The sequence below is a fragment of the Panulirus ornatus genome, chromosome 58, assembly GCF_036320965.1.
Source record: "Panulirus ornatus isolate Po-2019 chromosome 58, ASM3632096v1, whole genome shotgun sequence".
NCBI classification, from domain to species: domain Eukaryota; kingdom Metazoa; phylum Arthropoda; class Malacostraca; order Decapoda; family Palinuridae; genus Panulirus; species Panulirus ornatus.
Window position 1 is genome coordinate 33,600,633 of NC_092281.1, and position 26,354 is coordinate 33,626,986.

Sequence of the window (26,354 nt, forward strand, 5' to 3'; positions counted from 1 at the left end):
AGCATTTCTCCTTCATTACAAGTGATGATAAACCTAGGCTATACAGGAACCAGGAACGTCCATATTTGTCTAACTTCTCACATGTCTGTGTCATCTGTCTACAAACATGTCGACCATTACCATGAGGGCAATTGCGGCTTTTGATTTTGAATATCACACGTTTCCTCTCTGCCGTGAGATCTTCATACTTAAATAAAATGGTGGGCCGTAAGAAATATTAGTCCATCGAAGGTCAACTATATGGCTCAGTTCCATCATCAGTTTCTAAGAAAACTGAAAAGATGAGGTCCCACCGAGATTCGAACTCGGATTGCTGGATTTAAAGTCCAGAGTGCTAACCCTTACACCATGGGACCTGATAAGAAAAGATGTGATTTCATCTAAATGTTTTACATATAATCAACCAGAGGCCATTCCTCCCTCCCTGCCTGCAGGGTTCAAGGTTTTCTAGAAGGTTCTCGAAGATTCTGGGTAGGAACTGCCATTGAGAGGACGTAGTTATACGTATCATTAATGATATTGTTGTTGACATTCTGATTTAGAAAGATAGATAGATAGGTAGATCGATAGATAGATAGGTAAAAAACAGATATTGGATAGATCGATAGATACGTAAGGCTGTATATGTCAACTTTTACAGAAATCATTGATATCTGCGTTATTCTGCAAGAAATACATGTACATGGATGTAGTGATGATATGGGTTAGGTATAAGACCAGTCGTGTTGAGATTGTAGTGAATGTGACCATTGACTTCAACCTTAATAGTGTAGTGAAGATAAAGTTGTAGTGAAGATAAATCTTGAAGTGACTCATAAGGTTGTTGTGAGTACAAGGATGCATCGTAAATGAGTAATACCTACCTGAAAGTCAACAATTACAAAATTGATCAAGTATAACAACATCCTCGGACAACCAACTACAAACACCAACCATAGAGTGAACCTGACTGTTACCTAACGACGACCTCTCAAAGGTAATGATCTTACCAGAATCTTCGAGAACCTTCTAGAAAACCTTGAACCCTGCAGGCAGGGAGGGAGGAATGGCCTCTGGTTGATTATATGTAAAACATTTAGATGAAATCACATCTTTTCTTATCAGGTCCCATGGTGTAAGGGTTAGCACTCTGGACTTTAAATCCAGCAATCCGAGTTCGAATCTCGGTGGGACCTCATCTTTTCAGTTTTCTTCGATACTGATGATGGCCGCATTATTCTGTACGTTATATATACATTCATATATATACATAAAAATGTATATGTAAACATATATATGGAATAATATGGTTTTATCAATAGCCAGAGACCATTCTTCCCTCCTTGCCTGCAGAGTTCATAGTTTTCTGGACGGTTCTAGAAGATTCTGGTGAGATAATTACCATTGAGAGGACATTGTTATACTTCATATATCAATGATTTCATTATTGTTGACTTTCAGATAAAGATAGATGGATAGATACATAGTTAGATTGATAGATTGATAGAGCGATATTTATATAGGTATATAGATAGATAAGTTTCATCAATACTGTATCTTACGCTTGTAGCTCCTTCCATGCAGTCTTCATTGTATTACTATCTTCACTATATCCTTATCTTGACAAAACATTCACCTTCACTAACCACTATCTTCACTATATCCTTATCTTCACTAAACATTCATCACCAACAACTATCTTCACTATCTCCTTATCTTCACTATACATTCACCTTCACTAACCACTATCTTCACTATATCCTTATCTTCAATAAACATTTCACCTTCACTAACCACTATCTTCACTATATCCTTATCTACACTAAACATTCATCACTAACCACTGTCTTCACTATCTCCTTATCTTCACTAAACCTTCACCTTCACTAACCACTATCTTCACTATATCCTTATCTTCAATAAACATTCATCACTAACCACTATCTTCAATATATCCTTATCTTCACTACACCCAAAGCTACAAAATATCATTTTCAATGAGATTGGATTGTTTTGTGTTCACTATATTCTTCACTACACCATCATGCTGACAATACCATTGCCCTTATTCTACCTGGAAAGGCCATCATCAACTATACCCTAACAAGACCTTCATCATCGTAATTAAGGCCCTCATCACTTCACCCTCAGTTACACTGACCTTTGGCCTTATCATTAGGGGTGAGGTTCATAGATCTCTTTCCACAGACACAAACACACACACACACACACACGCACACACACACACACACACACACAACACAGAACACACACAGACACACACACACACACACACACACACACACACACATACAGCGTTATCAATACAATAACAATCATCTCTACTGGTCAAATTTTACACTTACTGTAGCGGGTTATCAGTGATACAAGCTCGTTATACCTTTACTTCAGATTGAAATCAATGATACTACTCAATCTTTATATTCACTACAAGTGGAAACCATCAAGGATACTGTTCAATCTTCACTTTAATTGCCATCTAGTATAACATTCTGCAGCTGTATAACATCGTGCAAGAGTAATTCAAAAGATAATCAATGGACCCTCAACAAAGAGTTAGACGATTAGTTGAGGTGCGTGAAAGAGCAAAAAGGGAAGAACGAGAAAACGCAAGAGTGTGGCGATAGATGCGACGTGAGCGCGGGAGGGGTAGGAGAGCTCCTAGTGTGGTGGTACCTGTGCACCAACAAGAAGTGAGAAGAGAAAATCGCGTGGCATAGGTACGCAAGGCGGCAGCTGAAAGAGAAAGAGTTGATGCCAACCAATGGGCTGCAAGCCGCTTTGCTGCAAGAAGGGCAGCAAGACAGAGAAGAAACCAAGGAAATGAGAGCAGAATGCTTGTCCCTTACCATTATTGGGATAGAGTCAATCTTCCTCCGGAGGATGAATCACACAATAACAATGGTCCTTCTACGGTATTCAGGGAACTACTCGACGATCACTCCTACCCAAGAGTAAGCACTATAGAATACAGTACCTCCTACCCAACATTAAGCACTTTAGACGACAGGACCTCCTACCCAACATTAGGCACCTTAGATAGTAGCTCCTACCCAACATTAAGCAGCTTAGATAATAGCTCCTACCCAACATTAAGCAGCGTAGATAGTAGCTCCGACCCAACATTAAGCAGCTTAGATAGTAGCTCCTACCCAACATTAAGCAGCGTAGATAGTAGCTCCGACCCAACATTAAGCAGCTTAGATAGTAGCTCCTACCCAACATTAAGCAGCGTAGATAGTAGCTCCGACCCAACATTAAGCAGCTTAGATAGTAGCTCCTACCCAACATTAAGCAGCGTAGATAGTAGCTCCGACCCAACATTAAGCAACTGTGATGACTCTATCTCCTACCCAACACTATGCAAAATGACAAGCCATTCAGAATTCATCGAGGGTCAGGCCGTGCACGAACAGGGGCAGGTGTTCTCCACTCTGTACACCAACCCCAGTCATCATAGCAGTCAAGATAACGGCTGCTCCTGCTGTTCGGACCCAGTGCAATATATATTTACACACTGCCTCGTGGAGGAGGAGCGCGCCCTCATCATACAACCCGGGAAAGACTCCATCCAACGCATCAGGATACTGGGCAAGGGCGCCAACGGGCTGGTGGGAGAGGTCATCTTCAATGGAGAACAGATGGTCATGAAGACCTTCTGCTTGGAAAACATCTGCGACCTGGTCCACGAGATGCGGGTCCAGCGGGAGCTCGCCGGAGCCGGAGGTGCCCCCGAAGTGCGCGGGCTGAGCCTCGACAGGGCCCAGTTGGTGATGACCTTCACTGGCAGCACGTACCACCAATATATCCGCACCTGCACCGACCTCCAGCTCGTCCAGACCCTCTCCATTATCGCCCAGAAACTCCAAGAAATCCATGATAAGGGCATCCTCCACAACGACCTCAAGGTCGATAACATAACGACGGGGATCGCTCCAGAAGCCGACATCCACATCATCGACTTCGGCCTGAGTAGGAGAGTGGGCCAAGTGCTGAGGATTGGCAGCGGCGACCACATAGAGACTTGGTATTCCCCTGAGATGCAGGCCTGGCAGCCCCTCACCCCGGCCAGCGACGTCTACTCCCTGGGCTTTCTCATCGGAATGGTCCTGACCACAGCCGCTAAAGATGTCGACCTCCAGGATCATCTGCTGGACCTTCAGATCCAGGCAATGCAGCACGACCCTCTGGCCCGCCCATCACTCCAGGACATCATCAACCAACTGGACTTCATCGCACAACTGTATATGAACAGTGGGAGAGACAGACCTTCCCCACCTCATTTGAGAGCCACTCCTACCCAAGAGTGAGCACCTCCCTAACAGTAAACATTGTAAATATCATAGCCTTAATTATCATTTTCTTGTACTAAAGGATTATAAATATCATAAAATACAAAGAATAATATAAAATATACTATCTTGAGTACCTCATTATCTCTTGCATTACTCATGATTTCCCTCAATATCATAATATAAGACTTCCCTCACACTTCCCACTGTACCCAAGACTTGTACTAAAGGATTATAAATATCATAAAATATAAAAAATACTATCTTGAGTACCTAATTAGCTCTTGCATTACTCATGATTTCACTCAATATCATAATATAAGACTTCCCTCACACTTCCCCCTGTACCCAAGACTTCCCTCACACTTCCCACCGTACCCAAGACTTCCCTCACACTTACCACTGTACCCCAGACTTACCTCACACTTGCCACTGTACCGACAAGTTCTACCAAGTGTAGTTGTTGACTGCATTTATGTATGATAAACCTTGCTGAATAACGAAATGCATCAGGGTAAATATATCTATTTATTTTATACCTACACGTTTCATGGATGAAACAATGTAAAAGATAGAATTACCCAACACTACTATTTCAGATATCTTTTACCATCCTACGTGGGAAATCCAAAGGGGTTATCATGTCTCGGATGAATACACATAAATAGCTTGTAGCTCCTTCCATGCAGTCTTCATTGTATTACTATCTTCACTATATCCTTATCTTGACAAAACATTCACCTTCACTAACCACTATCTTCACTATATCCTTATCTTCACTAAACATTCATCAGCAACCACTAACACGGGAAATGGGAAATAGTATGAAAGAATATATATATTTATATATATATTGGAAAGGAAATGCCTTGATGAATAAGTGATGCCAAGATGTGTCCTACCTCAACGATTGTTGCAGCTGTCTGGTCGACCATTTCACCAATTCCAAAACGTCATTTTAAAGAAACATATTGAAGTAAAGAAACTTGCAATGGAGGCGACTTTTCGCATTACAAGAGAGAAAAAACTTGCCTTTCAAATGGCAATACCGACATATTGGAAGAACCGGATGTTGGACTATTGCTATGATAGATTAAGGAATGAAAGCAATAGGCTACAAAATGACACTAAATTGTAAGTTGGACCATCTTATTAATAACAGCGACTGGAGTAAGAACACAAACCCTTCTTTTGTGATAAACCTGTCTGATAAACAACTAGACAAAGATTCCTTGTGTGAATTAGGCTCTGGATTAAGTTTTGCGTGCTCTAACAGGGAAGCCATCTGTGTAGATGTCACATAGTCTCTTTGTAATTCAGAGAAATACAGTAATTCAAATATTGATGAAATTAATATCTGTAAGATTTAGTGTATGCCAGTTTGTCAAAACCAGTGGAATCTAGTTGCCCTAAAAGATTTATAAGAGCTATTAACACCTTAAAAGAAGACAAGGACATAAATATTACTAAAGTAGATAAGGCTAACACTGTTGTGAATTTAGGCAAAGTAACTTTTTATCTAAATTGAATTTTCTTTTAAATGATGACACAACATATTCTAAACTCAGTAAAAATCCCTTAGAAGCAGTTAATTCCCATTTCAATAAAGAAATGAAGGTGCTGTTGAAAGTTAATGGTTTTCTTATCAAAGTTTGTCATCTTTGTCCCCTTCATGCCCATAGATGTATGGACTTATCAAAACACATAAACAGAATTTTCCAGCAAGACCTTTAGTGAGTTCAGTAGGCTCCATCACATATAGATTATCAAAATGGTTAGTTTCTTTATCAAACCATTTAGTAGGTAAGGTGTCAAATTCTAATATCATGAACAATATACATTTAGTCAACAAGCTAAACAATATCAATGCTAATTTTGATTTCAAACTAGTCAGCTTCGATGTTTCCACTACACTCTCCACTTCAATAATATCTCACTAAACTCTTAAAATTACTGATCTTTGACCGAACTCTTTCAGATAATGTCAAAATCCTAATTCATCGTCAAGATCTTCACTATAACGTTGGATGAACACACTGAATGTTGGAGATTCGAACCCATGACCTTGATCTTTGAGACTCAGGCTCGGTGATAATGTGTACCACACCTGCCAGTGAATTCCAATACTTAGTCACCTAAATCTTAAGACCACACACACATGTACATACTGAACTATACACAAAAATATGGTCAACGAAAGATATTTCATATATCTGGTTTTAAAACTGATAAGATCAGGAAATAAGATTTAATCATTATCATTATCGGACGATTATAATGCCCAACAACACACGTTAGGTACATAATATATTTTCTACTAACCTACACGTGAAGTGACAATCCATACCATATCTAACTTCCCACTTGATAACCAGCATATTGTATCCTTCAGTAGCAGATATATTATACTTAATGATAATAATAATCATAATGATTACAATAATGATAATATTGATACTAATGATAATAATATTAATAATAATAATGATAATGATGATGATGATAATAATGATACATAATAATAATGATGATGCTAATAATGATGATAATGATAATAATGATAATGATATAATATAACGATAACAATAATGATAATAATGATAATGATAATAATGATAATGATAATAATAATAATGATAACAATGATGATAATAATAATAATAATAATAATGATGATAATAATGATAATAATAAAGTAATAATAATAATAACAGTAGTAATAATAATAATAATAATAATAATAATAATAATAATAATAATAATAATAATAATAATAATAATAATAACAATAATAATGATAATAATAATAATAATGATAATAACAGAAATATTAATAATAATGACAATGATAATGATAAAATGATAATAATGATAATAGTAATAATGATATATATATATATATATATATATATATATATATATATATATATATATATATATATATATATATATATATATATATATATATATATATATATATATATATATATCAATGTGTTCAGATGTATAGGTATGTATATTTGCGTGTGTGTACGAGTATGTATATACATGTGTATGTGGGTGGGTTGGGCCATTCTTTCGTCTGTTTTCTTGCGTTACCTCGCTAACGCGGGAGACAACGACAAAGCAAAATATATATATATATATATATATATATATATATATATATATATATATATATATATATATATATATATATATATATATATATATATCCTTCAGTATATCTACTTTCGATACTGAGGAACAAAAGAAGGAGCCAAACAAGTAAATTTCGTCAAAGACTTTCAAAGATTTTCATTAATTCAAATTGAAGAAAAAGACGTATTTTCTATTGTCTGGTTAGCTCAGTGGTAGAGCGTGAGTCTCACACACTCAAGGTCGTGGGTTCGAGACCCACACCAGAAATTTTTTTTGTCTTTATCTTTTTTCATTTTGTCCTCATCACATGTGTGCAACATTCAGTATGTTCGTCCAACGTTATAGTGAAGGTCTTCACAATGAATTGAGGTTTTCGACCTTACCTGAAAGGGTCAGGTCCACCAAGACGTCCTTGAAATCTTCCAGAAGCTTCTGGCGATCCTCCTCCAACTGCTGGGCACATCAGAGTTAACATGGGCCGGACATCGGTTGTGGAACGACTTAATCTGCTTCCGGTAGTTAGCAGGGATGATAATGAGGGCTCTGACCTCATACCAGGTCAGCTTAGTTCCAGTCTGTTACGTAGTTCCTGTCTATTGCTTAGTTCCAGTCTATTACTTAGTTCCAGTCTATTGCCTAGTTCCAGTCTATTGTCTAGATCCAGTCTGTTGCTCAGTTCAAGTCTATTGCTTAGTTTCAGTCTATTGTTTGGTTCCAGTCTATTGCTTAGTTTCAGTCTATTGTTTAGTGCCAGTCTATTGCTTAGTTCCAGTCTATTGCAACGAAAATAAAAAAGTAAAACATTTCTTCGTGAAAACTTGAGAGGAAAACACGACAGCAACATGGAGATATACCCTGTGTTTATTTTGCCGGCTAATCGGCAACGGTCGGTCAAACAGTATTTTGCCGTGGTAATCTCAGTGCTTTATATAATACTAAGTCCCATAAAATGTTCTTGGGGGCGTAGCTCAGTGGTAGAGCACTCGCTTGGCATGCGAGAGGACCCGGGTTCAAACCCCGGCGCCTCCATTTTCTATTTGGGAAATTCATTGCTTTCAGTCATGTATATATATATATATATATATATATATATATATATATATATATGTATATATATATATATATATATATATATATATAACGTTGGGTCGGGTTAGTACTTGGATGGGTGACCGTCTGGGAACACCAGATGCTGTTATCCCTGGGGATAGGGAAGATAGGGAAATTCATTGCTTTCAGTCATGTATATATATATATATATATATATATATATATATATATATATATATATATATATATATATATATATATATATATATATATATATAACGTTGGGTCGGGTTAGTACTTGGATGGGTGACCGTCTGGGAACACCAGATGCTGTTATCCCTGGGGATAGGGAAGAAAGAATACTTCCCACGTATTCCCTGCGTGGCGTACAAGGCGACTAAAAGGGGAGGGAACGGGAGGCTGGAAGATAAAGATATTGTAAAGATGTAGCGAATATAAGGCTGCACTGATGATACGGATATCGCCGAAGCAAGTAGTAATGAAGATTAAGGTGCGCTGAAAATTATTTTGTAGTGAAGATAAATATATAGGCTGAAATTATTCTTTAGTGAAGATATATGTATATGCTGAAATTCTGTATTGAACACCATGGAGTAATGATAATGATGAGAGTGTACTGACGATGAGGGTTTAGTTAAAGTAGTGACAATTGCCTTTGCAATGATAATAAGGGGGTAACACAATGAGGAACACAAACTTTCCAAAGCTACGTTCAAGTCAGACTTTGAACCAAGTTCGGTAAACAGAAGGGTGATGTTAAGATGAGAGTGTAGTGAGGAAGAGTATAGTGATGATAAGGATATTGTCAAGATAGGTTGTAGTGAAGAAAAGAATGTAGTGAAGATACGAATGTAGTAGAGATAAGGGTTATTAAAGATTAAAGTTTATTCAAAATAATTATGTAGTGAAGATAAGAACTATTTTTAGTTAACATCAGGGAGTACAATGGTGATGGTATGGTAGAAATAACGGTGTAGTGAAGAAGAGGGTATAGTGAAGATATAATTTATTGAAAACACGCTTGTAGTGAAGATGATGTTGTAGTTTGTGAATATGATGTAGTGAACTTAACCTTATTGACCTGATCCCCCAAATCCTCCAAGCTACGTTCAAGGGCGGATCCAAAGCCGACCGAAAAGGCTATTTCTCTGTGTATTGTTAGTGGTGGTGGTGTGTGTAGGTGTGGGTAATGATCTATTTGCACTGTATTAGGAGGGAGTTTTACACTCGTGGGGCCTCATGTAAAGACGTTGTTTGTGTGAGCGGGTAAAATCTAAAGCCTTCCTTGAAACCAGCTTAGTCAAGATAAGGTCATATGAAGATGAGGTTGTAGTGAAGATTATAATGAGCCTTGCATAGTGAAGATAAAGGGATTAAGGAGAGGAGATGTAGTAAAGAAGATTATAGTGAACACAAAAGGATTCAAGCTAGGTGCAGGGTCGACCTATGGGCTTGAACTTACATTTTAGGTCAAAGGCATCACCAGTACACCCTGGCCAGCATTAAAGTTTATCCGTACACACACACACACACACACACACACACACACACACACACACACACACACACACATTTGGTGAAATCTTGTTTCCTCACATTAAATGTTATCCCAGATGTCCAAAATTCTTCTGTCTGCTCTTTCATTTTCTATGTTTTCCATTTGACTTTCTTCAGTCGAAGTGATTTCCCGTTCATGTTTTAGATTAAACTATATTTTTCAATTGACCAATTCCCTCTCCCATCTCATCATGACGCTTCTTATTGTTCTTTGATTTGAATCCTCAGTTTTCACCTCTCCTTCAACATGATAACCTCTGAATCTGTGAGTGTGTCATTACCTATTTTTACTCTGTGAGGAGAGAGTTCTACACTCGCCAGGCCAAATCTCTAGAACATTCCGTACTATTATACAACTTGTAAGATTTATGTATGGTGTCTGCCTTAACCATGACCTCATTCTTCTTATTCCATTCATCAACCACTCTTATATAAACTTTAAAATTACTTCTCTGAATATATTTGAACAATATTGCCCTAATTTCATGCTATGTTCTCTAGGTTTGTTTGTTTGTTTGTGTGTGTGTGTGTGTGTGTGTGTGTGTGTGTGTGTGTGTGTTCTCAGAAAGTAACTGTATACTATTCAACAATGATTTCCCAAAAGCCATTTACCTCATATCCTTTTATTTCGATGCTTGAAAATGGCTAAATTTTCGTCAAAGTGTTTTTTGTCTTATTAGTATTCATAATGATTTATTGATTCAAAAAGTATTGGTATTTCGAAACTATCTAGATCCTTCAACATCTCTAGCCATCTTCACTACACTCTCAACACCATTGGCCATCTTGACTGTTTCTTCGACACCTTTAGATTTCATCAAATAATTATCGCAGCAAAACTAAATAAATCCGTCTACATATCCGGATTTGTATGGGATTTAATCTGGATAGATCTGGTTATGTGACGTCACATAACCCAGGGGTATATAAGGCCGGCGGCGAGAGAAGTGTAATCATTTGAGGATGGGACTCCGTACCGACAACATCTCCTCTCACAGTCTCCGGCAAGAAGAAAATTTGGTAAGTGCACCTCAGGCCGGAATCAAAATGAGTGTTCCAGTTGTAAAGTTGACCCAGAAGGATGTAAATGACCTGGTGGTCATGAGAGAGGTGGGTCGGGGAGGCAACGCCAAGATTGAAACGGTGTTGTTCCGTGGATCGTGTTGCGTCATCAAAACCCTTCTGGACGGAGTGAGTTCGAAAAGTCTTATGGATGAAGCCGACATTCACAGGAGACTGGCTGGGGCAGGAGGAGCCCCTCTCCTTCGAGCAGTGTGCCGCAACCCCCCACTGATCATCTTAAGCCACACTGGCCAGCCTTATGATAAGTACATGAGAACATGTCGGTCGGACGAGGAACTGGTCGAGTCCGCCATCATGGTCGCTCGTCGGCTGATGGAAATCCATAAGAAAAACATTGTCCATAATGACGTCAAGGTCGAGAATGTGACCGTGACGATGGGTGACAAGCCAGAGTTTCACATCATCGACTTTGGCTTGAGCGTTAAGAAGGGAAGCTGCGTTGAGTACAATGTTCCTGACCTGTGGTTGGCCCCTGAGGTCAGGGAGCGCAAGCCGGTCTCCCCAGCCAGTGACGTCTTCTCTTTTGGGCATCTAATGAGGCACGTGTCCATCCTGGTCAGGAACCAGGGTGTGCGGGAAAGCCTCCAGGATCTTTACCAAACAGCGACCCACAGCCACCCCTCAGAGAGACCAGCTCTGCCACTTATTATTGGTGAGCTGAAGAAGGTGATGAGGTCAGTCCGCCGGAGGCGTACCAGAGGAGGGGGCCAACGGAACCAGAGGAAGGGCAGGAAATGAGGTGCCCTTCCTCAACTATCTACCTCACAATAAGAACTTTGTTTTAGAGGAAATTTTACTTTTAATATAATGGCAAAGAACTTTGTTTTAGAGGAAATTATTATTTTTACATAGCTTAAAACGGGATAGACCTTTATTTTAGAGGAAATTAAAATATTTATTTAAAAGGGGAAAAAATTATGGAACTCGACATGCAACCACCTCCTCGTGGTGAGTTCTGGGTGATAAGAGATCAAACATCTCTTATCAGCTAAGAGTTGCATACAAACGTATTTCTTGATAAGTTAAAGACAACTGGATAATGTTCTTATGATCTTAAATGTTCTTAGAGTCTGGCTAGTGTTATCTTGGAGGTCTTCTATCCCCTACAGCTCGGGCTGGACCCAGACTGTATCATGGACAACGATAAATGATCTTAGACTAGCTATCATGGACAGCGATAAATGATTTAGCCTAACCATTATGGACAACGATAAGTGATCTTAGCCTAACCATCATGGACAACGCTAAATTAGCCTAACCATTATGGACAACGATAAATGATCTTAGCCTAGCCATCAAGGCCCATTTTCAGTCGTCCATCATAAATTTGCATGTTATTCTAATATCATTAGTAGTTTTACCTTATAAAAGACTGACTTGGTTCACTTGTATGTTTTCATACAAGAACAAATTGAAGTGTCCCAAGCATTTTGAAATGGCATTTGTACTATTTAACTCTCGATGTTAGTGAAAACATGTGAGATAACCACGACTGAGCAGCTTTCCTGTGTGCTGTGAATTTATGACCTTCCTTTTTCCTCTCTCTCTCTCTCTCTCTCTCTCTCTCTCTCTCTCTCTCTCTCTCTCTCTCTCTCTCTCTCTCTCTCTCTCTCTCTCTCTCTCTCTCTCTGGAGTCTACCTGGAGTCACGTAACTCCAGGTAGACTTCAATTCCAACCCTGGCATGCCCGGCCTGCCAGTTAATCTTCTGGCCAGTTGAATCATTATGGTACGAGGGAAACCTACTGGTCTTAAATCATTATGGTACGAGGGAAACCTACTGGTCTTAAATCATTATGGTACGAGGGAGACCTACTGGTCTTAAATCATTATGGTACGAGGGAAACCTACTGGTCTTAAATCATTATGGTACGAGGGAAACCTACTGGTCTTGAATCATTATGGTACGAGGGAGACCTACTGGTCTTAAATCATTATGGTCCGAGGGAAACCTACTGGTCTTAAATCATTATGGTACGAGGGAAACCTACTGGTCATAAATCATTATGGTACGAGGGAGACCAGTTCTATGATATAGTCAATGATGTACACATGTAAGGGTCTAGGGCCAGTTATATAAAGTGTATGTGGAATTAGAATTATCATTAACACCTGGAGGAGTTAAAGACTATTGACATGGTAGTTGTAACTTGCAGTTCACGTGTTTATTGACCCTGGTAGTTGATGGGCTTAAACCATCACTAACCAGTCAATTCACCAACCATTATCTTGAATATGTTACTTGATCAACACACCAGGTTTAGCCCCACCACCTACTACCCTTCTCCAGACAAACTTGCTGCCTCCTAACCATTAGTGTCTTACTCTCACAACATCAGACAGAGAGGAAAGTGTCTCCAGACACACTTGCTGCCTCCTAACCATTAGTGTCTTACTTTCACAACATCAGACAGAGAGGAGAGTGTCTCCAGACACACTTGCTGCCTCCTAACCATTAGTGTCTTACTCTCACAACATCAGACAGAGAGGAGAGTGTCTCCAGACACACTGGCTGCCTCCTAACCATTAGTGTCTTACTCTCACAACATCAGACAGAGAGGAGAGTGTCTCCAGACAAACTTGCTGCCTCCTAACCATTAGTGTCTTACTCTCACAACATCAGACTGAGAGGAGAGTGTCTCCAGACACACTTGCTGCCTCCTAACCATTAGTGTCTTACTCTCACAACATCAGACAGAGAGGAGAGTGTCTCCAGACACACTGGCTGCCTCCTAACCATTAGTGTCTTACTCTCACAACATCAGACAGAGAGGATGTTATGCCTCATGACACATCAGCCGGGGTCTCAGGACGTTGATAAGGTCATGGTCGGATCCCCTTATGTATCTATCATGTGACCTCAGGTGAGTTATTGAACGTTATCGCTGATAATATAGCGTTGTTAGGGGTTAATGATGGTGGTTATTAACCTCGTTTAGACACACACATACACACGAACAAGGTTGTATATAAGCCCGGCTGGCTCAGTCGGTAGAGCACGAGACTCTTAATCTCGGGATCGTGGGTTCGAGCCCCACGTTGGGCGGTAACTGTTCTCTATGATGTAACATGAAACAGCTTCTGAACATACCATCCACCGCTCGTCTAGATCAACCAATCTGCCATGGCTCCATGAACTGTTTAAACAGTTTAAGCGAAGAGAGAAAGACAGACAGAGAGACGTAAAGAGAGAGATTACCAAAGATTACATATGCACAACAGGTAACACAGACCTAATTACCTTCCACCAGCTAAGAAAATAGCTTTGCCATTCAGCAGGGCCAGCGCGTACTGCTTAACCGAGCCGAGCGCGCCAAACTTTTTCCGTTGCTTCTCGGCAAGTAGTGCGTGCTAAGCAGAGTTACCAACTTAGCGCTTTTGGCGATAGATCTAGCACCTAAATTTCGTATTTAGCACCTTAGCGTCTTTTCGGGCGTTTTATCTCGTATTTAGCGCCAAATTTAGTGTCATTTCAATATATCAAGAAATTCAAACATCAATCAAAATATGTTAATGTTAGTTAGTAAGTTTATTCTAAACCTATTAAGATAACAAGGAAAGCAATACAAATATTGCACGTATTTCATTTTCATCGAAACGAACAGGTTCAGTTTGGGTGTATTCTACGGGCTCCTCCTCCTCAAGTGCCCCGTTCAGTTCAGGTTCAGTCGGACTCTGGGTGGCGACAGAACTATCCGTGGGCCATGAAGGACAGTAACACTGGTTGTGTATGTGTGTGTGTGTGTGTGTGTGTGTGTGTGTGTGTGTGTGTGTGTGCAGACCATTACATTTAACGAACACAACAATAAGTAAGAAATATACTCAACATTTAAGGCAGAGTGGTTGAAAGACCCTAAATATGAAAAGTGGTTAAGAGAAATAGAAGGGATGACACAAAATGTATTTGCAAGTACTGCCATCGTCCATCACCTGCCAAACTTAGTGACACTGAAAGACACAACAACACAGCTAAACATAAGACAGCTGAAGACTCATTCAGTACTCAAAGACAAACTACAATTCCGTTTGAAAAAGTTAGTTATGACGTATGAGAGACTGAAGGAAATGTGTCACTGTTCACTGCAGAACATAGTACATTACGTGTTGTTCATCATCTCAGCTGTTCATTACGTGTTCATCATCTCAGGTGTTCATTACGTGTTGTTCATCATCTCAGCTGTCATTAAGTGTTGTTCATCATCTCGGCTGTTCATTACGTGTTGTTCATCATCTCAGCTGTCATTAAGTGTTGTTCATCATCTCAGCTGTTCATTACGTGTTGTTCATCATCTCAGCTGTCATTAAGTGTTGTTCATCATCTCAGTAAGCTATGTAAAGCAGGATTTGCAGACAGTAAAGGATGCAAGAATTTCAAGTTTAAAAATTGGAAGTGTAGTGCAGTTGTGTGCAATGTGATTGCCCCGCATTTCAACAGACTTGAAAAGTGATACAGACAATCAGAAGTTTAGCTTCTTAACTGATGAAAGTAATGACATTACGGTAACGAAACTATTGGGTATCGCTGTCCAGTTCTATTCTGAAAGTAAGAATAAGATTGTAATGACTTTCCTGGACCTTGTTGAGCTGACTGACTGTAATGCTAATGGGATATGTGATCCCATCAAGAAGTCCTTGAAAAATAATGGGTTGGAGTTACAAAACCTTATTGCAATTAGCCCCGACAATGCTTCTGTGATGACAGATGTCAACAGTGGAGTGTATGATACACTCAAGTTAGAAGTTCCTCATCTGATCCTGATCAAGTGTGTGTCATTCTCTACAGCTAGTTGTCTCATGCTGCAGCAGAGTGTCTCCCTAGGAACCTGGATTTTATCATCAGAGAAACCTATAATTGGTTCTCCCACTCTCCCAGTGATGGTCAAGCTCCAATGAAATCTATACAGCTAAGCCAGACTCGATGACTGTCAAAATCAGCAGTTGTCATAATACTGCAGCAGTGGGTTGAACTTATGACTCACATTGAAATGGCAAGAAATGATGAGAGGTGTTACACATATCAGAATCTCTATGAGATGTTTTGTGACAAGAAAAACTATGCCTTCCTGATATTCCTGAAGCATATTCTTGGAGAAGTTCAGTGTGTAGATGTGAAATTTGAAGTGAGGTACAGAATCCAAGCAAACTGCTAAGTGACCTTATTCAACTTAATGATTCCATAAGTTCTAAGGTTCTCATCCCAGGCAGAAATTAAAGGAAGGAGGTTCAATAGAGAACTACTTAGACCCACGTGCGTCCTTGAGGAACGAGTTTGAAAAGGAGATGGCATAATGTAAGCTTCCTGATGAAAAGGATATTCGAGGAAGATACATACAGTTTGTAGTGGAGTTGGTGAGACAGCTTCGTCAACGTTTGCCAGATAATGTTCAAGTGTTACAGTCAGTGTCATCACTGAGTACAAGTGAATGTCTGCAACCCATAAAGCCTGGAATACTGGAATTAGCAAAGATGTTTACTGATAACGAAGAAATTCTTACACGCATTGAGTTCCAGTTGAGGAAGCTTCATCATGTATTGTGGAAGCAGAACACTGGCGCCCTAGCACTCTGCACTGAAACAGCCTCGTACAAGGATGCAACAGGAGGAAATCGGTAACCTCTCTGAGTTGGCTTTGAATATGCTGGTATTTCTCACTCCAACGCTGATGTTGAGCGAATCTTTAGTTATATCAACATTGTGAAGTCAAAGCTTCGAAATAGACTGAGTATCAAAAGCTTAAATGCAATACTAACTATCAAGTATGGACTAAGATGAAATGGAAACTGTTGTTATGATTATGAACTGCTAGAGGAAGTACTGAAAAACTTTGGGTTATTGAAAAGATACGAGTTATCACAACCACAACCTGGACCCTCACATAGACCACAACAACCCCAGGACACCGAGGACGAAGAGACTGCGATTGGTAATTAGCAGATCTGGGATAATGGTGAGTATTTTAGTGTTAAAGCAGTCAGTCGTTCCTGTCATTAATCATTTGGCACGTCAAAGAGCAGAAATAATTCGAAGAGCATTTTTTTCGCTGTCATTTTAGCAAGTTTAACGCTTTTTTAGCGCTTTTCGGTAGAGACTCTAGCGCCATATAAAATTTGGGTCAGCAACTTTGGTGCTCAAAAGGTTTCAGTAGGTCGTTGGTGGTCAGTCAGGACGGGTGTTCGCGCTGTTCTGGTTATCCGATGTGTTTTATCTTGATCACGGAGTGGGACAGAGAGAAATGATAACCTAACTTGATGAATATGAGAAGTTTCCTGGGCTCTGGCATCCCCAAAATGGATCGTACTACAATAAAACCGTCAAGTATGGTCGCTGGGTTAGCACTGCACGGGGTATCTGGCAATTATTTCACATGAAAGTAAGAAAAATTAAAGAATTAATAAACATCACTTTTCTTTTGTCTTATTTTTCTTAATATTTGAAATATTTCATTCATTGATTTCAATCAGATTCGGTAAAAGTTGTGATGATTCAACATTGTGTTTGTAAAACGTCCACTGTGGATCTTCCTCCGTTCCTGAAATACTAAGATAACGACCTTGTGGACGCCGACCACAACACATCAACACCCCAGTCACAACCCCACGTGGTCACGCTGGCCTCAACCAGTCACAACCCCACGTGGTCACGCTGGCCTCAACCAGTCACAACCCCACGTGGTCACGCTGGCCTCAACCAGTCACAACCCCACGTAGTCACGCTGCCCTCAACCAGTCACAAGCACCACGTGGTCACGTTGGCCTCAACCAGTCACAACCCCACGTGGTCACGCTGCCCTCAACCAGTCACAAACACCACGTGGTCACGTTGGCCTCAACCAGTCACAACCCCACGTGGTCACGCTGGCCTCAACCAGTCACAAGCCCCACGTGGTCACGCTGCCCTCAACCAGTCACAAGCCCCACGTGGTCATGCTGCCCACATCCAGTCACAAGCATCACGTGGTCACGTTGGCCTCAACCAGTCACAAGCCCCACGTGGTCACGCTGCTCTCAACCAGTCACAAGCCCCAGTGGTCATGCTGCCCTCAACCAGTCACAAGCCCCACGTGGTCATGCTGCCCTCAACCAGTCACAAGCCCCACGCGTCATGAGCAGTCACAAGCCCCACGTGGTCATGCTGCCCACAACCAGTCACAAGCCCCACGTGGTCATGCTGCCCACAACCAGTCACAAGCCCCAGTGATCACGCAGGCCTCAACCATTCACAACCCTACGTGGTCACGCTAGACTCAACCAGTCACAAGCCCCACGTGGTCATGCTGCCCACAACCAGTCACAAGCCCTACGTGGTCACGCTAGCCTCAACTAGTCACAACCCCACTTGGTCACGCTAGCCTCAACCAGTCACAACCCCACGTGGTCACGTTGGCCTTAATCACTCTATATCAACTGTCACCTGCCACCAATTATTGTATCAGATGGGCAATGCCTGGAAGACGAGAGCGATGTGCTTTCAGAGTATATCTTCACAAAAACTACATAGTAAAAATAATTTTGTAACTATAGCTTTAGAATGATTCAAAAAAGACAAAGTTACATGAAGCATAAAAACGGTCTTAGAAAAGGAGAGTTGCAAGTGTAGCAGGAGCAGGTGGAGAAGATCTTGGTCAAGATGTTATAACCGGCAGGTCATGATGCGACCCAAGTGGTACACACACCATCCCTAGACCACACTTACACTACACTTGACCCAGCCTTGTGGCACCCGCGCCAGCCAGCTACTCACTGGCAGTCAACATTATATCCTGACAACAAACTTGGACCTACAACTAAACACAACTTATAAATAATAACCCAGCTGGCTAGATTGACAGCCATCATGGCGGTCCGCCAGACATCTGTATATCTCAATCTTTCCTTCATTTATTCTCCAACTTTTTCATGTCATATCCCAACTCCTCTGTTCATCAACATCTTTACGTCATCTCATAGAAAGGGATATTTACACAGTAAGAGTGTATGTGGCACTCAATCTCTCTTGGTATTTCTTCACACAAGTCTCTTTTCCAAGTTCACTTCCTCTCGCCACCTCTTCTCCCCGACATTGTTTCCTCTTTCGAAAACCTCTTCAGATCTTCTCTGTCGTCTCCACTGTCGCCTCCAACAGCCCTTTCAGCACATTTACACCCAAAAGTCTTTCTTTTACACGCCTTTCAATTAACATGTAATCCAGTCATGCCCGCTGACCATCTCTCCTACTCACATGCGTATATTTGTGTATATCACATTTTACAAACCAGGTATTCCCAATCACCAGTCCTTTACACACACACAACACAAGTTGTTCACCATTTCCATGCACCTCAGTTATACTCCCCACTGCCACATTACTTACCTTCGCATTTAAATCACCATCACTAATACCTGGTCTCTTACATCATAACTGCTGACACACTCACTCACTTGCTCCCAAAATACTTCCTCTGTTCTTGACTCTAACTCGCTACCTCGCTAAGTGCCATTTGACCTGACCTAATGGGGCAAGACAATGGTCATTATCTTCACTACTCTCTGGACACCACTGGTCCTTGGCCTCAGCCACTACACTCTCCACTTCAATAATATCTCACTAAACTCTTAAAATTACTGATCTTTGACCGAACTCTTTCAGATAATGTCAAAATCCTAATTCATCGTCAAGATCTTCACTATAACGTTGGATGAACACACTGAATGTTGGAGATTCGAACCCATGACCTTGATCTTTGAGACTCAGGCTCGGTGATAATGTGTACCACACCTGCCAGTGAATTCCAATACTTAGTCACCTAAATCTTAAGACCACACATGTACATACTGAACTATACACAAAAATATGGTCAACGAAAGATATTTCATATATCTGGTTTTAAAACTGATAAGATCAGGAAATAAGATTTAATCATTATCATTATCGGACGATTATAATGCCCAACAACACACGTTAGGTACATAATATATTTTCTACTAACCTACACGTGAAGTGACAATCCATACCATATCTAACTTCCCACTTGATAACCACCATATTGTATCCTTCAGTAGCAGATATATTATACTTAATGATAATAATAATCATAATGATTACAATAATGATAATATTGATACTAATGATAATAATATTAATAATAATAATGATAATGATGATGATGATAATAATGATACATAATAATAATGATGATGCTAATAATGATGATAATGATAATAATGATAATGATAATAATAATAATGATAACAATGATGATAATAATAATAATAATAATAATAATGATAATAATGATAATAATAAAGTAATAATAATAATAACAGTAGTAATAATAATAATAATAATAATAATAATAATAATAATAATAATAATAATAATAATAATAACAATAATAATAATAATAATAATAATGATAATAACAGAAATATTAATAATAATGACAATGATAATGATAAAATGATAATAATGATAATAGTAATAATGATAATAATAATAATGATAATAATAATAATATAATAATAATAATAATAATAATAATAATGATAATAATAATAATAATCATCATTATTATATAATATATATATATATATATATATATATATATATATATATATATATATATATATATATATATATATATATATATATATATATATATATATATATATCAATGTGTTCAGATGTATAGGTATGTATATTTGCGTGTGTGTACGAGTATGTATATACATGTGTATGTGGGTGGGTTGGGCCATTCTTTCGTCTGTTTTCTTGCGTTACCTCGCTAACGCGGGAGACAACGACAAAGCAAAATATATATATATATATATATATATATATATATAATATATATATATATATATATATATATATATATATATATATATATATATATATATATATATATATCCTTCAGTATGTTTACTTTCGATACTGAGGAACAAAAGAAGGAGCCAAACAAGTAAATTTCGTCAAAGACTTTCAAAGATTTTCATTAATTCAAGTATTTTCTATTGTCTGGTTAGCTCAGTGGTAGAGCGTGAGTCTCACACACTCAAGGTCGTGGGTTCGAGACCCACACCAGAAATATTTTTTGTCTTTATCTTTTTTCATTTTGTCCGCATCACATGTGTGCAACATTCAGTATGTTCGTCCAACGTTATAGTGAAGGTCTTCACAATGAATTGAGGTTTTCGACCTTACCTGAAAGGGTCAGGTCCACCAAGACGTCCTTGAAATCTTCCAGAAGCTTCTGGCGATCCTCCTCCAACTGCTGGGCACATCAGAGTTAACATGGGCCGGACATCGGTTGTGGAACGACTTAATCTGCTTCCGGTAGTTAGCAGGGATGATAATGAGGGCTCTGACCTCATACCAGGTCAGCTTAGTTCCAGTCTGTTACGTAGTTCCAGTCTATTGCTTAGTTCCAGTCTATTACTTAGTTCCAGTCTATTGCCTAGTTCCAGTCTATTGTCTAGATCCAGTCTGTTGCTCAGTTCAAGTCTATTGCTTAGTTTCAGTCTATTGTTTGGTTCCAGTCTATTGCTTAGTTTCAGTCTATTGTTTAGTGCCAGTCTATTGCTTAGTTCCAGTCTATTGCAACGAAAATAAAAAAGTAAAACATTTCTTCGTGAAAACTTGAGAGGAAAACACGACAGCAACATGGAGATATACCCTGTGTTTATTTTGCCGGCTAATCGGCAACGGTCGGTCAAACAGTATTTTGCCGTGGTAATCTCAGTGCTTTATATAATACTAAGTCCCATAAAATGTTCTTGGGGGCGTAGCTCAGTGGTAGAGCACTCGCTTGGCATGCGAGAGGACCCGGGTTCAAACCCCGGCGCCTCCATTTTCTATTTGGGAAATTCATTGCTTTCAGTCATGTATATATATATATATATATATATATATATATATATATATGTATATATATATATATATATATATATATATATATATTATATATATATATATATATATATATATATAACGTTGGGTCCGGTTAGTACTTGGATGGGTGACCGTCTGGGAACACCAGATGCTGTTATCCCTGGGGATAGGGAAGATAGGGAAATTCATTGCTTTCAGTCATGTATATATAATATATATATATATATATATATATATATATATATATATATATATATATATATATATAACGTTGTGTCGGGTTAGTACTTGGATGGGTGACCGTCTGGGAACACCAGATGCTGTTATCCCTGGGGATAGGGAAGAAAGAATACTTCCCACGTATTCACTGCGTGGCGTACAAGGCGACTAAAAGGGGAGGGAACGGGAGGCTGGAAGATAAAGATATTGTAAAGATGTAGCGAATATAAGGCTGCACTGATGATACGGATATCGCCGAAGCAAGTAGTAATGAAGATTAAGGTGCGCTGAAAATTATTTTGTAGTGAAGATAAATATATAGGCTGAAATTATTCTTTAGTGAAGATATATGTATATGCTGAAATTCTGTATTGAACACCATGGAGTAATGATAATGATGAGAGTGTACTGACGATGAGGGTTTAGTTAAAGTAGTGACAATTGCCTTTGCAATGATAATAAGGGTGTAACACAATGAGGAACACAAACTTTCCAAAGCTACGTTCAAGTCAGACTTTGAACCAAGTTCGGTAAACAGAAGGGTGATGTTAAGATGAGAGTGTAGTGAGGAAGAGTATAGTGATGATAAGGATATTGTCAAGATAGGTTGTAGTGAAGAAAAGAATGTAGTGAAGATACGAATGTAGTAGAGATAAGGGTTATTAAAGATTAAAGTTTATTCAAAATAATTATGTAGTGAAGATAAGAACTATTTTTAGTTAACATCAGGGAGTACAATGGTGATGGTATGGTAGAAATAACGGTGTAGTGAAGAAGAGGGTATAGTGAAGATATAATTTATTGAAAACACGCTTGTAGTGAAGATGATGTTGTAGTTTGTGAATATGATGTAGTGAACTTAACCTTATTGACCTGATCCCCCAAATCCTCCAAGCTACGTTCAAGGGCGGATCCAAAGCCGACCGAAAAGGCTATTTCTCTGTGTATTGTTAGTGGTGGTGGTGTGTGTAGGTGTGGGTAATGATCTATTTGCACTGTATTAGGAGGGAGTTTTACACTCGTGGGGCCTCATGTAAAGAATTGTTTGTGTGAGCGGGTAAAATCTAAAGCCTTCCTTGAAACCAGCTTAGTCAAGATAAGGTCATATGAAGATGAGGTTGTAGTGAAGATTATAATGAGCCTTGCATAGTGAAGATAAAGGGATTAAGGAGAGGAGATGTAGTAAAGAAGATTATAGTGAACACAAAAGGATTCAAGCTAGGTGCAGGGTCGACCTATGGGCTTGAACTTACATTTTAGGTCAAAGGCATCACCAGTGCACCCTGGCCAGCATTAAAGTTTATCCGTACACACACACACACACACACACACACACACACACACACACACACACACACACACACATTTGGTGAAATCTTGTTTCCTCACATTAAATGTTATCCCAGATGTCCAAAATTCTTCTGTCTGCTCTTTCATTTTCTATGTTTTCCATTTGACTTTCTTCAGTCGAAGTGATTTCCCGTTCATGTTTTAGATTAAACTATATTTTTCAATTGACCAATTCCCTCTCCCATCTCATCATGACGCTTCTTATTGTTCTTCGATTTGAATCCTCAGTTTTCACCTCTCCTTCAACATGATAACCTCTGAATCTGTGAGTGTGTCATTACCTATTTTTACTCTGTGAGGAGAGAGTTCTACACTCGCCAGGCCAAATCTCTAGAACATTCCGTACTATTATACAACTTGTAAGATTTATGTATGGTGTCTGCCTTAACCATGACCTCATTCTTCTTATTCCATTCATCAACCACTCTTATATAAACTTTAAAATTACTTCTCTGAATATATTTGAACAATATTGCCCTAATTTCATGCTATGTTCTCTAGGTTTGTTTGTTTGTTTGTGTGTGTGTGTGTGTGTGTGTGTGTGTGTGTGTGTGTGTGTGTATGTTCTCAGAAAGTAACTGTATACTATTCAACAATGATTTCCCAAAAGCCATTTACCTCATATCCTTTTATTTCGATGCTTGAAAATGGCTAAATTTTCGTCAAAGTGTTTTTTGTCTTATTAGTATTCATAATGATTTATTGATTCAAAAAGTATTGGTATTTCGAAACTATCTAGATCCTTCAACATCTCTAGCCATCTTCACTACACTCTCAACACCACTGGCCATCTTGACTATTTCTTCGACACCTTTAGATTTCATCAAATAATTATCGCAGCAAAACTAAATAAATCCGTCTACATATCCGGATTTGTATGGGATTTAATCTGGATAGATCTGGTTATGTGACGTCACATAACCCAGGGGTATATAAGGCCGGCGGCGAGAGAAGTGTAATCATTTGAGGATGGGACTCCGTACCGACAACATCTCCTCTCACACTCTCCGGCAAGAAGAAAATTTGGTAAGTGCACCTCAGGCCGGAATCAAAATGAGTGTTCCAGTTGTAAAGTTGACCCAGAAGGATGTAAATGACCTGGTGGTCATGAGAGAGGTGGGTCGGGGAGGCAACGCCAAGATTGAAACGGTGTTGTTCCGTGGATCGTGTTGCGTCATCAAAACCCTTCTGGACGGAGTGAGTTCGAAAAGTCTTATGGATGAAGCCGACATTCACAGGAGACTGGCTGGGGCAGGAGGAGCCCCTCTCCTTCGAGCAGTGTGCCGCAACCCCCCACTGATCATCTTAAGCCACACTGGCCAGCCTTATGATAAGTACATGAGAACATGTCGGTCGGACGAGGAACTGGTCGAGTCCGCCATCATGGTCGCTCGTCGGCTGATGGAAATCCATAAGAAAAACATTGTCCATAATGACGTCAAGGTCGAGAATGTGACCGTGACGATGGGTGACAAGCCAGAGTTTCACATCATCGACTTTGGCTTGAGCGTTAAGAAGGGAAGCTGCGTTGAGTACAATGTTCCTGACCTGTGGTTGGCCCCTGAGGTCAGGGAGCGCAAGCCGGTCTCCCCAGCCAGTGACGTCTTCTCTTTTGGGCATCTAATGAGGCACGTGTCCATCCTGGTCAGGAACCAGGGTGTGCGGGAAAGCCTCCAGGATCTTTACCAAACAGCGACCCACAGCCACCCCTCAGAGAGACCAGCTCTGCCACTTATTATTGGTGAGCTGAAGAAGGTGATGAGGTCAGTCCGCCGGAGGCGTACCAGAGGAGGGGGCCAACGGAACCAGAGGAAGGGCAGGAAATGAGGTGCCCTTCCTCAACTATCTACCTCACAAGAAGAACTTTGTTTTAGAGGAAATTTTACTCTTAATATAATGGCAAAGAACTTTGTTTTAGAGGAAATTATTATTTTTACATAGCTTAAAACGGGATAGACCTTTATTTTAGAGGAAATTAAAATATTTATTTAAAAGGGGAAAAAATTATGGAACTCGACATGCAACCACCTCCTCGTGGTGAGTTCTGGGTGATAAGAGATCAAACATCTCTTATCAGCTAAGAGTTGCATACAAACGTATTTCTTGATAAGTTAAAGACAACTGGATAATGTTCTTATGATCTTAAATGTTCTTAGAGTCTGGCTAGTGTTATCTTGGAGGTCTTCTATCCCCTACAGCTCGGGCTGGACCCAAACTGTATCATGGACAACGATAAAGCATCTTAGACTAGCTATCATGGACAGCGATAAATGATTTAGCCTAACCATTATGGACAACGATAAGTGATCTTAGCCTAACCATCATGGACAACGCTAAATTAGCCTAACCATTATGGACAACGATAAATGATCTTAGCCTAGCCATCAAGGCCCATTTTCAGTCGTCCATCATAAATTTGCATGTTATTCTAATATCATTAGTAGTTTTAACCTTATAAAAGACTGACGTGTCCCAAGCATTTTCAAATGGCATTTGTATTGCTTAACTCTCGATGTTAGTGAAAACATGTGAGATAATCACGATTGAGCAGCTTTCCTGTGCGCTGTGAATTTATTACCTTCCTTTTTCCTCTCTCTCTCTCTCTCTCTCTCTCTCTCTCTCTCTCTCTCTCTCTCTCTCTCTCTCTCTGGAGTCTACCTGGAGTCACGTAACTCCAGGTAGACTTCAATTCCAACCCTGGCATGCCCGGCCTGCCAGTTAATCTTCTGGCCAGTTAAATCATTATGGTACGAGGGAAACCTACTGGTCTTAAATC

General features: G+C 39.5%; 3 non-coding genes across 3 annotated transcripts; all 3 read left to right on the top strand.

Moving 5' to 3' along the window:
* The first annotated feature begins 8,390 nt into the window (after positions 1 to 8,390).
* Positions 8,391 to 8,462, top strand: TRNAA-GGC (transfer RNA alanine (anticodon GGC)). The gene has a single exon. It is a non-coding gene; the product is annotated as a tRNA-Ala (tRNA).
* A 5,654-nt stretch (positions 8,463 to 14,116) lies between these two features.
* On the top strand, positions 14,117 to 14,189 carry TRNAK-CUU (transfer RNA lysine (anticodon CUU)). The gene has a single exon. It is a non-coding gene; the product is annotated as a tRNA-Lys (tRNA).
* Positions 14,190 to 21,896: 7,707 nt separating this feature from the next.
* On the top strand, positions 21,897 to 21,968 carry TRNAA-GGC (transfer RNA alanine (anticodon GGC)). Its single transcript has one exon. It is a non-coding gene; the product is annotated as a tRNA-Ala (tRNA).
* Positions 21,969 to 26,354: the final 4,386 nt, after the last annotated feature.